Below are 13,040 nucleotides of genomic sequence, written 5' to 3'. Positions count from 1 at the left end.
GAAAGCTCTTCTCCTGTCACCTCCTGGTGGGGGTTGGAGGGGGAGTGTCCAGGTTACTTTGAGCTGAGGTGTGAGCTGTGATGACTTCCATCTGCTTCTTACCTGGGCAGGGAACACCTGTCACCTCTCTCTCCATCATCCAGGGCTCCTTCCCTTGCTTCAAAGAGGACATCACGTGTGCCTTATAAGTCCAGTTTCCTAAGAAAAATAAATGATATTGACCATGCTGTGGTTATTACAGAATTTAGACCCACATTTTTGGTGATGAGGAATCTCATTAACATCTCAATCTTCCCAGAACCTCTAAAGCAGTGTTTTTATATAAAAGACCATCTAGGCCGGGCGCGGTGGCTCAAGCCTGTAATCCCAGCACTTTGGGAGGCCGAGACGGGCGGATCACAAGGTCAGGAGATCGAGACCATCCTGGCTAACACGGTGAAACCCCGTCTCTACTAAAAAATACAAAAAAACTAGCCGGGCGACGTGGCGGGCGCCTGTAGTCCCAGCTACTCGGGAGGCTGAGGCAGGAGAATGGCGTAAATCCAGGAGGCAGAGCTTGCAGTGAGCTGAGATCCAGCCACTGCACTCCAGCCTGGGCGGCAGAGCGAGACTCCGTCTCAAAAAAAAAAAAAGACCATCGACATTTTAAACCATTCCCCAGCTGTTTCTTAGGCATATGACAGCCTCAGACTATAGTTTTGGAGAATGGTGTGATGATTTTGAAGACAGTGGGGAATAGGAAGCTTGTATCATCCCAAGACGAAAATGTCTTCTCTTAAAACAGAGCTACAATGCTTTACTGAAGAATATGAAGTTATAAAATTCAGCTGAGCATTTTCAGGGAGTTTTGCAGATATTTGCACAGAAGCAAAAAAATCCTCCCATGGGCAGTTATGAACTAACAAGACCTTCCTTACCCAAAGACGCAAGGTATTTACAGTTATCCAGCATCACATCTCTATACAGGTTTCTCTGTTCAGGGTTCAGATGATCCCACTCATCTGGTGAGAAGACCACGGCCACATCTCTAAATTTCACCAACTTCTGAAATAACAATTTATATTTTGTATGTATACATGCCTCCAGGTGGCCCCAGTAGATATCTTTCAAATTGGGCATTCTGAGGAGGCAGACAGGATATAAGGATACATTAGAATATGTAGCCAAAAAACTATAACAAAGTGCAAACAATAAAGGTATGATTTACTCTTATAGAGTTTAGGAAGACAAAATTACTTATCCTCATGATAAAGTAACAGCTAAGGAAACATACATTTGGTGTACATGCATGGCTGAGTCAATGGGGCAGAGCTACCATCTGTGGGATTATGACCAAATACCTCTAAGTCAGAATCCCACCCAGGCAGAATAAGGGAATTCGTCCTGCCTGACAGTGTGAGCTGGGACATCGGTCTCTTTCTGCTTCAGACTGAAACTTAAGCAGCAGCTCTTCTTGTGTCTTGAACATACTGGGTTTTGGACCGGTACTATAAATCAGTCAAAACTAAAGATTTGACAGAGTCTCTCAATATGAGCAGTCAAAAGTTCTTTGCAAGTAATACTAGAACCATGTCAGGTCTTCCAGGTATATACATAAATTCAATAATATCTCCATTTAAAAAAATCCATTAAGATTATTTTTGTAAATTGTGATAAATGGATACATGATTTTCACACAAGGGAAAAATGTGACAGACTAGTTTTTACATGAAAAGTTAATGAAGGTCTTGTTCTTGCCAGAGTGTGGAGTCAAGTTGTAGTAATTCGAGTGGGTTAGGAATATCATCAGCACAGATGAGATCAAAGAAAGAGCCCAGAAACAGATGCAAATATAGAAATGTTTACTACCTAAAAAAGATGACCTGCAAGTCTGTTGGGAAACAGGTCAATGAATACTGTGGTAATAACTGAATATTCCTTAGTAGGGGGAGAGCAAGGTCCCTCCCTGACTCTGAGAATATGTTGCAGATGAAATAAAAGTAATTATTAAAACTATTAAAATGTTTGAAAATGAGGATTTTCAAACTTACAATAGAAAAATTTCTTGAAGACTCAAGTGCCAGATAAAAGGAAATAATAAAATCGACCTTATGAAAGAGAAAGAAATCTCTCTGAAAAAATAAAAGGGACACAGAAAAAACAAATTAGTATGTTGTACAACCAACAAGGAACCAATTCGGAATTTATACAGATCAATAAGAAAAAAGAATAGAAGCTGCAGACTAGACAAATGCCTAAAGTAAATGAATGAAAAGTTCACTGAAGAAAGCATACAAATAATAAGTCGACAAACTGTTCTCAATTAAGTGCACATAATATTAGCAGCAAGTCTTGCTTATTTTGGCAAGACAGTCACAACGTTTAAAACCTGGATACTATCCAGTGTTTTTAAGGGATGGAACCAAGCTGTCAATCACACCGATTTGTGGACTTCAAAGTCTGCATAGTACTTTTGGAGCATGACTTGTTAACATCTCAAATGGTTAAAGGTGAATGCCCTTGACTCAGAAATTCTAAGTCTAGATAGCTTTCTTAAAGTTCAAGAATATGCAGACTTCATGGCGACATTATGTCTACCACTGAAATACTGCAAACATTAGAGACCTATAAACAGGAGAAAGATCCAAAAACAAGACAATTCACGCTGCAGAACACGTTGCAGATGTTGAGAATAAGGGCCATGCCGGGCGCAGTGGCTCAAGCCTGTAATCCCAGCACTTTGGGAGGCCGAGACGGGCAGATCACGAGGTCAGGAGATCGAGACCATCCTGGCTAACACAGTGAAACCCCGTCTCTACTAAAAATACAAAAAAAACTAGCCGGGCGAGGTGGCGGCGCCTGTAGTCCCAGCTACTCGGGAGGCTGAGGCAGGAGAATGGCGTGAACCTGGGAGGCGGAGCTTGCAGTGAGCTGAGATCTGGCCACTGCACTCCAGGCTGGGTGACAGAGCGAGACTCCGTCTCAAAAAAAAAAAAAAAAAAAAAAAAGAGAATAAAATAAGGGCCATCTATGTGTACTGCTATGGAAACATCTCCAAAATAAATTACAAAACTTAAAAAGTTACAGAATATAGACATATCAATAAAAAAGATCTATTGTGTATAAAACTGAGGACAGTGGTGAGTAGGGTTAGCGATTAAAAAGGACTTTGAAAAAATTCTTCATCTGCATAGTTAAAAAGAACATCATACATTGATAGATTTCTTATATAATTTCAAAAATTAAAAATTACAGAGGTAAAATTTAACTCAGGTCTGCCTGACTGAGGGATGAAAATGTCTTCAGACTTCATTTTTTTTTTTTTTTTTTTGAGACGGAGTCTTGCTCTGTCACCCAGGCTGGAGTGCAGTGGCCAGATCTCAGCTCACTGCATGCTCTGCCTCCCGGGTTTACGCCCTTCTCCTGCCTCAGCCTCCCAAGTAGCTGGGACTACAGGCGCCCGCCACCTCGCCCGGCTAGTTTTTTGTATTTTTTAGTAGAGACGGGGTTTCACCGTGTTAGCCAGGATAGTCTCGATCTCCTGACCTCTTGATCCGCCCGTCTCGGCCTCCCAAAGTGCTGGGATTACAGGCTTGAGCCACCGCGCCCAGCCTAGACTTCATTTTAAAAGATGTTTTGGTGAATTCATTTATGATTCAGTGGAATTCTAGCTATTATATCTGGACATTGTTATTTAATGCCACGATTAAATCAGCCTGTCCTCTAACGTAAACATGATCTCCGTCATTTACTCAGTTCTAAATATGTGGCCCTAAATATGTGGATTAGTGGGAAACGAATGTTTCGTACTGCTGCCGTAACAAATTACCACCAACTTCATGGCTTAAAACAACACAAATTTATAATCTTACAGTTCTGGAATTCAGAAGTACAATATGGGTTAGCAGTGCTGTGTCCCCACTGCAGGCTCTAGGAAGAATCTGATTCCTCAACTTTTCTAGCTTTCTAGAAACCACCTGCATTCCTTGGCTTGTGGCCAGCCCTATCCTGTCTTCAAAGCCAGCAACATAGCATCCCCCTGCTTGTTTCTTACAAAGACCCAGTGATTACATTTCAGGCCCACCCAGACAACCCAAGAGAAACCCCCATCTGAAGATCCTCAACTTAATCACACCTGCAAAGTCCCTTTTTCCATGTAAAATAACACATTCGCAGCTTCCAGGATGGGGACTAGGATGGGAACATCTTGCAATGAGTGGGGGAGATTGTTCATTCTACCACAATGTGTATCTGGCCTTCTGTTTTCCCATCAATGTATTATAATTTCTATGTTATTTTAATTAGCATAGTTTGATGTGTTGGATTTTAAGTCTGTCAGGACCAGTGCCCTCTTGTTACCCAGAAATATGGGGGCATCCCTCCACCTTCATCCCAGCCACTTGACTGCCTGTGCACTGCTCCAGCTCCTGCATAGATTTGACACCAAGTTAAGCCATTGCTCCCTGCACCCCCAACACATGCAAGCTGTTCAACTTCAGCCTGAACTCACTATCCCCGGGGACTCCTATTTTTCAGCCTGAAAGTTTTCAAACAAATTCATGCCTAGAAGACCTGCTCTGATGACTCCCCTTGGTCAGTCAGTCCTTGAGTAGTTTGTTGAATGAATCCTCAATCTTGGGGCAGTCGTTGAGCAGTTTGTTGAATGAATACTAAATCTTGGGTCAGAGCTTGAGCAGTTTGTTGAATGAATACTAAATCTTGGGTCACTAAAGAAAGCTTCTGGGTTATTTAGGTCCCCTCTGTTGCCCCTCTGACTGTCACCTCATCACCAGAATGGGGAACTGCACCATTGTGGAACAAATGCAAAATGTCTTTAGCGCTGTAAATTGGTATTTTAGGAAGGAAATCAGAAGTAAGCAATTCACCTGTGATATCACCTCTAGAAATGACCGAGCCGTTTTCCTTTTCATTCTTCACCTCCTGTTCTCAGGGAACACAGACTCCTGAGGAGCCACACCTTAAAACTGAGGACAGAAGTATGTGAAACCAGGTACTCCAACCCCATGCCCAACCACACACACAGAGGAAACCAGAAATCTGTAACAGCATACCAACCTTGGCCTTCAGGTTCTCTCTCCTTCTGGGCCCTCAGGAGAGCCCACGGGTGTGCTGCAGCAGCTGGGATTTTGGATATTGGGGTCTCTCCCTATGTGTCAAAGTGTGGGACTCTGTTTTCCAGATCTGCCTTGAACAAAACTTTCCCTGCCACCCACTGAAACAGAGCTTGAACTCACCTTCTCAGAAAGATCAACTCTGATACAGCTAGCAGGCCCAGCGCGCTTCTGAGCCTACCTATGTAGAACCTAGATCATCACACCCAGAACCTTCTCATTTCCTAATCAAGCCCAGCTCACTACCTGCAGGATTCATCTCTTTTGGTCCTGATTATAGTGGGAACAGGGAAGGATTGGGGAATGCAGGATTGTCACATCAAGGCTTAGGCTGAAAATTCCCCAGTGCTCTTTATTCATGCCTACTATGTACCCCAGGCATGATGTCATATAGCACACACCCCAGATAGGCTTGTGCCACTCTTTCCACTTGAATATCTGAGATAAGAGGCCTCACCTGGTGCCTCTCACCCCCACGAAGCAGCTGCATGGAGGAGGAGAGGCAGTTTGGCACTTTGAGCAATAGGACAGCATAAAGTAGCACCTCCACTTCCCCATGACCCATCAGTGACATGGGGGAATCCAGTGTGTGCTGCTTGTCCCAGAAAGGGATTGGGAATAATAGGATGGTATGGAAGGTGGAACAATTGCCCCCCAAAGATGTCCACATCCTAACCCCTAGAACCTGTGAATATGTGACCTTACTTGGCAAACGTGATTAATAATTGTAAACGAAAAACCCAAACTCTAAAATATGTAAAGGAGTTTATTCTAAGCCAATATGAGTGACCATGGCTCCAGGAAGAGTCTCAGGGGGCCCTGAGAAAGTGTGCTCAAGGAGGTCAGGTTACAGTTTGGTTTTATATAGTTTAGGGAGACAGAAGTTACAGGCAAAGACATAGATCAATATGTGTAAGGAATAGATTGATTTGGCCTGGAAAGGTGAGACATCTCAAAGAGTTGGGGAGCTTACAGGTCATAGGTGGATTCATAGGTGGTCTGATTGGCAATGGGTTGAAAGAGGTAAACTACAGACTTGAAGTCAGTAGGAAGAAATGCTTTAGTTAAGATAAGTGGGTGGGGGGAATTGTGAAAGCCAAGGTTCTTACTATGTAGATGAAGCCTCCAGGCAGCAGGCTTCGGCGAGAATAGATGGTAAATGTCTCTTTTCAGACCTTAAAGTTGTCAGACTCTTAGTTAATCACTCCTAGATCCCAGAAAGACTGGGCTGCATTAATGGAGGTTCTCTACAGATGCGGAATTTTCCCCACAAAAGACAGCTTTGAAGGGCCATTTCAAAATGTCAGAGAAATGTATTTTGGGGTAAAATATTTTGATTTCCTTCAGAGTCTGATATCTGTCATGTGATGCTACACCAGAGTCAGGATGGAATTTGATCTCTTATTGCCACAGTCTGTTTTGTCAGTCTCGTGATCTCTATTTTAGTGTTAATGCTGGTCAGTTCTGCTGAACTCCAAAAGGGGGAGGGTACAACGAAGTGTGTCCAACCTCCCTTCCCTCCCATCATGACTGTGAATTTCATTTTTCAGGTTTCACTTAACTCCCTGTTCAGTCTGTTGGGGGGCCTGGGATTTTTGTTTTGGCTTACAGAATCCTGAGTTGGGGCAATTATCCTGGATTATCCGGGTGGGTCTGATATAATCAAAAGGGTCCTTAAAAGAAGGAGGCAAGAAAATCAGATAATAAAAGACAAGTGGGAGCCTCCAGAAGCAGGAAGAGGCAAGGAGACAGGTTCCCCCCTAGAGCCTTCAGAAAGACTGAACCAATGTACATCTTATTTGTATTGATTAATGTCTTTTGTGTCCCTAAAATGTATAAAACCAAGTCTCGCCAGCACTTTGATTTTAGCCCTGTGAGACCTGCTTTGGACTTCTAACCTCTAGACCTCTAAGAAAAGTTTTTATTTTGAGCCACTAAGTTTGCAGGCATTTGTTCCAGCAGTAATAGATAACTGATACAGAGAGCCAGAGACTGAGGGTGGCCAGGGATGGGGTGAGGTGAGCATAGGGTGAGGACATCTGGACCAGAGGCCTTATAGGAGGATAGTGAGCCCAGATGCTCACTTGCATCCAAAGGCCAGGGTGACTAAACGACCCCAGCAGGGGATGCAGCAGGACTGAAGCCTAAACCAAAGACCCAAAGGGATGAAATGCCCCTATAGAGGCCAGCAGGGCCCAGCCACCAGCACCCAGACCTGACACATATTCCCTTGTTCCTTCATTTTTTTTTTTTTAAGTGCTTCCCTGCACGAAGACTATGTAAACCAAAACTAAAATTCTAAGCCCTCCAACCACTGGAATGGACCCCTCCTCTCGGCAAAGTAAATTCCGAAGTTAACCTGAAAAACTAGTTCAGGCCATGATGGGAAGTGGGGTCGGACATGCCTCATTATACCCTCCTCCCTTTTGAAATTACTGAGAGAATACTCTTTAAGTCTGGTAAGAAGCATTTATAATGTATTCTCTCTGAAGCCAGCTACCTGGAGACTTTGCCTGCATGATAAAAACTTGGTCTCCATAATCCCTTATCTTAGCTCAGACATTCCTTTCCATTGATTCTAAGTCTTTAGACAATAACTTAACCCTTTCAACCAACTGCCAATCAGAAGGTATTTGAATCTGCTTATGACCTGGAAGCCCCTGGCTTCCAGTTGTCCTACCTTCCCAGACTGAACCAATGTACATCTTATTTGTATTGATTAATGTCTTTTATGCCCCTAAAATGTGTAAAACCAAGTTGTAGCCTGACCATCTTGGGCACATGTTTTTGGAATCTCCTGAAGGCTGTGTTATGGGCCATTGGTCACTCATATTTGGCTCAGAATACATCTCTTCAAATATTTTACAGAGTTTGACTCTTTTCATTGACAACTGTAATTCTGAGGCAAAATCAGAGGAAAGGGAGAGGGAGTGCTTGAGAGGAGAGAATGTACCAGAGAGCACATGTGAATGTTGAAAACAGGGAATTTAATTTCTCAATCGACTGACTATTTCAGAATAGTCTGTTGTAAACATGAAGATGTGAAATGACCTTGGAGTGGTATGATTATGTTTTCTACCATCGTTTGTAGCCCAGTTATACAGAAAGATATTTACATTTTTGCATACACTGTGGCTATTTTAGCAAACTGCAGGAAGATACTGAGTGCTAAGCATGTCCCTATTCACGATCTCATTAACTGACACAGGCACCCTAGAGGGAATTATTATTTTGCAATCTTCTTATTCTGGAGATGAGAAAAGGGAGGATTAAAAAAATAAGCAATTTTGCCCACAGTAACACAGCTGGTGAGGGATAGCACTGAGCTCCATCCTCAAATCCATCAGACTCTACAAGACCGGGCTCTAGGCCAGCCATGGTGGCTTATACCTGTAATCCTAGCACTTTACAAGGCTGAGGCACGAGGATTTCCTGAGGCCAGAAGTTTGAGACCATCCTGGGCAACATAGCAAGACCTTGTCTCTACAAACAATTTTAAAATTCCAGGTATGGTGGCATGTGCCTATAGTCCGAGCTACTTGGGAGGCTGAGGTGAGATCACTTGAGCCCCAGCATTTGAGGCAGCAGTGAGCTATGATCATATCACTGCACTCCAGCCTGGGCAACAGCGTGAGACCCTGTCGCTTAAAAAAAAAAAAAAAAAAAAAAAAAGACGAAATAGGAACACTTTTACACTGTTGGTGGGATTGTAAACTAGTTCAACCATTATGGAAAACAGTATGGCAATTCCTCAAGGATCTAGAACTAGATGTACCATATGACCCAGCCATCCCACTACTGGGTATATACCCAAAGGATTATAAATTATTCTACTACAAAGACACATGCACACGTATGTTTATTGCGGCACTATTCACAATAGCAAAGACTTGGAATCAACCCAAATGTCCATCTGTGACAGACTGGATTAGGAAAATGTGGCACATATACATCATGGAATACTATGCAGCCATAAAAAAGGATGAGTTTGCGTCCTTTGTAGGGACATGGATGCAGCTGGAAACCATCATTCTTAGCAAACTATCACAAGAACAGAAAACCAAACACCACATGTTCTCACTTATAGGTGGGAACTGAACAATGAGATCACTTGGACTCGGGAAGGGGAACATCACACACTGGGGCCTACCATGGGGAGGGGGAGGGGGGAGGGATTGCATTGGGAGTTATACATGATATAAATGATGAATTGATGGGTGCTGACGAGTTGATGGGTGCAGCACACTAACATGCCACAAGTATACATATGTAACAAACCTGCACGTTATGCACATGTACCCTAGAACTTAAAGTATAATAAATTAAAAAAAAAAAAAAAAAGACTAGACTGTTAGGTTCTTTGACGACATACACCTAGCCAAAGTGCCGATTCCTAAAAAGGTGCCTTCCCCACCTGCCACATTTGCCTATCCAGCCTCAACCACCAATTCCCTGTACCCTCGTATTTTTCACGTTTTATTCTCTGCAGTTATCTTTATATTATTTTATTCTGTCTCCTAGACTCTGTTTATGGAAGCAGAAACTATACCTTTTATCTCTTTGTATTCAAAGCCTTTAGCTCTAGTGTCCAACACTTAATATGCCGGAAAACAGGCATTATTTTGAGAGTCTCCTATCACCCATCCACTGTACCATCATGAATTATTTTATTTCAGTATCTTGAAATCCCATCGGTGTATGGGATTATTTTATTACCTCATTTTAATGAGTAGAAAATGCAAACAGATTATTTTTCTAAGATCACATGGTGAGACCGTTTGAGTACTGATAGGATATATCCCAAAGTTGTCTGAACCCAGGACTGGACATCTTAACATTGACATAAAATTCTCCATCATTATTATAACTATAGAAAGGCAGAAACTATGATAAATGAAACAAGCTTTATCAGCTTGGATAGTCGCCTAACCTTTATGTGACTCATCTTTAAAATGAAGGCATTGGGTTATTTCACATTTTTTTTGTCAGCAGCATAATACAAGTGTATCAGAGGTTCTGTGGGTATAACCTGAGACTGCACATATGAAAAAGACATTAAGTCTAACTTCTATTTTGTATAATTGACGTTTGTATTGAGATAATTGTAGATCGACATGCAGTTGCAAGAAAAAATAGAGACCTCATGTACCCTTTACCCAGTTTTTCCTAATGGTAACATCTTGCAAAATTATAGTACAGTATCAAAACCAGGATATTGAGGTGGATAAAATTCTCCAATCTTATTCAGATTTCCTTAGCTTTAGTTCATTTGTATGTGTGTGTTAATTCTATACAGTTTTATCATGTGTAGGTTCTAGTATTCACCACCATTGTCATGTTACAGAACGTTTTCATCACCTCCAGGATCTCTGGTGTTACCCACATTTGCTTCTTCAATAACCACACCCACTGTCCCCCCACCCTCTCTCCTGTCCCAATTAACTGCTAATCTCTTCTCCATTTCTAAAATGTTATTTCAAGAATGTTATATAAATATTATCATACAGTATATAACTTCTGGGATTGGTTTTTATCATCAACATAATTCCCTGGAGATTCATCCAAGTCACTATATGTATTGATAATTTGCTTCTTGTTATTGCCGAGAAGTATTCCGTGGTACGGATGTATGCCATTTGTTTAATGATTTACCCTTGAAAGACATCTGAGCTGCTTTCTGTTTGGGGCTATTACAAATGAAGCTACTATGAAAATTAGTGTGTAGGTTTTTGTGTTAACGTATGTTTTTATTTTCTGGGATAAATGCCCAGTAGTAAAATTGCCAGGTTGTAGAGTAATTGCACATAAGATACTGCCAAACTATTTTCCAGAGTGGTTGTACCATTTTACATTCCCACCAGCAATGTGTGAGTGATCCAGTCTCACCACATCCTTGCCAGCACTTAATGGTGTTACTGTTTTTTATTTTAGCCATTTTGATAGGCAGGTAGTGATATCACACTATGGTTTTAATTTGCATTTCCTTACTGGCTAATGATGTTGAACATTTTTCATGTGGTTATTTTCCATCTGTGTGTCCTTGTCAGTGAAATATCCTGTCATGTCTTTTTCCCACTTTCTAATTGGATTTTTTTTTTTTTTTTTTTTCTGAGACAGAGTCTCACTCTGTTGTCCAGGCTAGAATGCAGTGGTGGGATCTCGGCTCACTGCAAGCTCTGCCTCCTGGGTTCATGCCATTCTCCTGCCTCAGCCTCCAGAGTAGCTGGGACTACAGGCGCCCGCCGCCACGCCCGGCTAATTTTTTGTGTTTTTAGTAGAGACGGGGTTTCACCATGTTAGCCAGGATGGTCTTAATCTCCTGACCTTGTGATCTGCCCGCCTTGGCCTCCCAAAGTGCTGGGATTACAGGCATGAGCCACCACGCCTGGCCTGCTATTGAGTGTCGAGAGGTCTTTGTATATATTAGATACCAACCCTTCGTCAAATGTGTAGTTTGCAAATATGTTCTCCCACTTTGTAGTTTGTCATTTCATTCTCTTCATTTGTCTTTCACAGAGCAAAAGTTTTTAATTTTGATGAGGTCTAATTTATAAATATCTTCTTTTATGGATCATGTTTTTGTTTCCAGTCTAAAGATTTTTACTTTTCCTAAAAGTTTTATAGTTTTACATTTATGTCTTTGATTCATTTTGAGTTCATTTTTGTATAAAGTTTGAGGTTTAAGTCAAGGTTTGTTTTTTTAAGTCTATGGATGTCCAATTGCTCAGCACCATTTGTTGAAAAGGTTAGTTTTTATTTTTAAAATAAATGATTTTGTGATTTGCTCCATATTTGTAGTTTTCATAGAATAGTAATGGCTTCTATTATGTGACATTAAGTATAATTTGTCCTGCAAGGAGATATGCCAAGTTAATCCTGTGGTTTCCTTTACTTGTTGGAATAGACCCACAGTTTCCTTAGGGCATATAAACCACAGGGTGAGAATAAGTACTGGATGATACTAGAAGCTCCTGTCAGCTTTGATAATCTATCTATGCCTCTGTTTCTGTTCCTTTCTGTCCCTTCCCCCCCTCTTCTCTTCTCTCTATCTCTCTCAGTAAACTACCATTTTTGATGTGGGTTACTATAGCTCCTAATTTAACCAAGGTGATAGAAGCTTGTGCCAATTAATGAAATTATTTGCACCCCGATTTGCCCCCAAAGGTGCCCTGGTTAGAGCAATACATTATTCAGTCATTGTATCTATTGAAGACTGTCTGTTTAGCATTTTACTCTTTATACTTCACATACTTTACACTTAACCTTAACAGTAATTCTTTGTTCTAGATTTGCTTTAGCCCCAACATGCAAAGGGAGAATTTGAGCAAAAAGACTTCAAGGCATCTTGCAGAGGTGGTAGGCCTCTATACAGGACTTTAAACTCCTACAGATGTGGCCTTGAATCAGCATGATCAAATTATTCTGGCCGTTGACTCCTCATCAGTCTACATGATGGCCATAAATCCTGGATATGGGTGAGTATATACATATCTATAATTGTTTACTGATGTTACAATATATTCAGATTCTTCTCCCTAGTTAGCAACGTGTGGTTCAGTGTGCTTTGATTCTGATTTCCCTTTTTTTTTTTTTTTTTTTTTGAGGCAGAGTCTCACTCTGTTGCCCAGGCTGGAGTGCAGTGGCACGGTCTCGGCTCACTGCAACCTCCACCTCTTGGGTTCAAGTGATTCTCCTGCCTCAGCCTCCCAAGTAGCTGGGACTACAGGCACATGCCTCCATACCCAGCTAATTTTTGTATTTTTTGTAGAGACAGGGTTTCGCCATGTTGGCCAGGCTGGTCTCGAACTCTTGACCTCGTGATCCGCCCGCCTCAGCCTCCCAGAGTGCTGGGATTACAGGCATGAGCCACAGCGCCCGTCCTTGACTCTGATTTTCACAAGACTCACCAGTGCATTTAGCATCCCTCAG

General features: G+C 41.8%; 1 protein-coding gene across 1 annotated transcript in view; it reads left to right on the top strand.

Annotated features, from left to right (window-relative positions):
- Positions 1-12,575, top strand: part of ZNF334 (zinc finger protein 334) — a 41,040-nt gene extending 28,465 nt beyond the window's left edge. Inside the window, exon 8 of the transcript XR_004431264.1 lies at positions 12,399-12,575. The gene's annotated coding sequence lies outside the window, so the exon portion shown is untranslated. The remainder of the gene's footprint in view (positions 1-12,398) is intronic.
- Positions 12,576-13,040: the final 465 nt, after the last annotated feature.

Source organism: Trachypithecus francoisi, unplaced genomic scaffold (assembly GCF_009764315.1).
Source record: "Trachypithecus francoisi isolate TF-2019V2 unplaced genomic scaffold, Tfra_2.0 Lachesis_group21, whole genome shotgun sequence".
NCBI lineage: Eukaryota > Metazoa > Chordata > Mammalia > Primates > Cercopithecidae > Trachypithecus > Trachypithecus francoisi.
The sequence above is the reverse complement of the archived record's forward strand: the minus strand, read 5'-3'. Positions and strand labels throughout refer to the sequence as shown.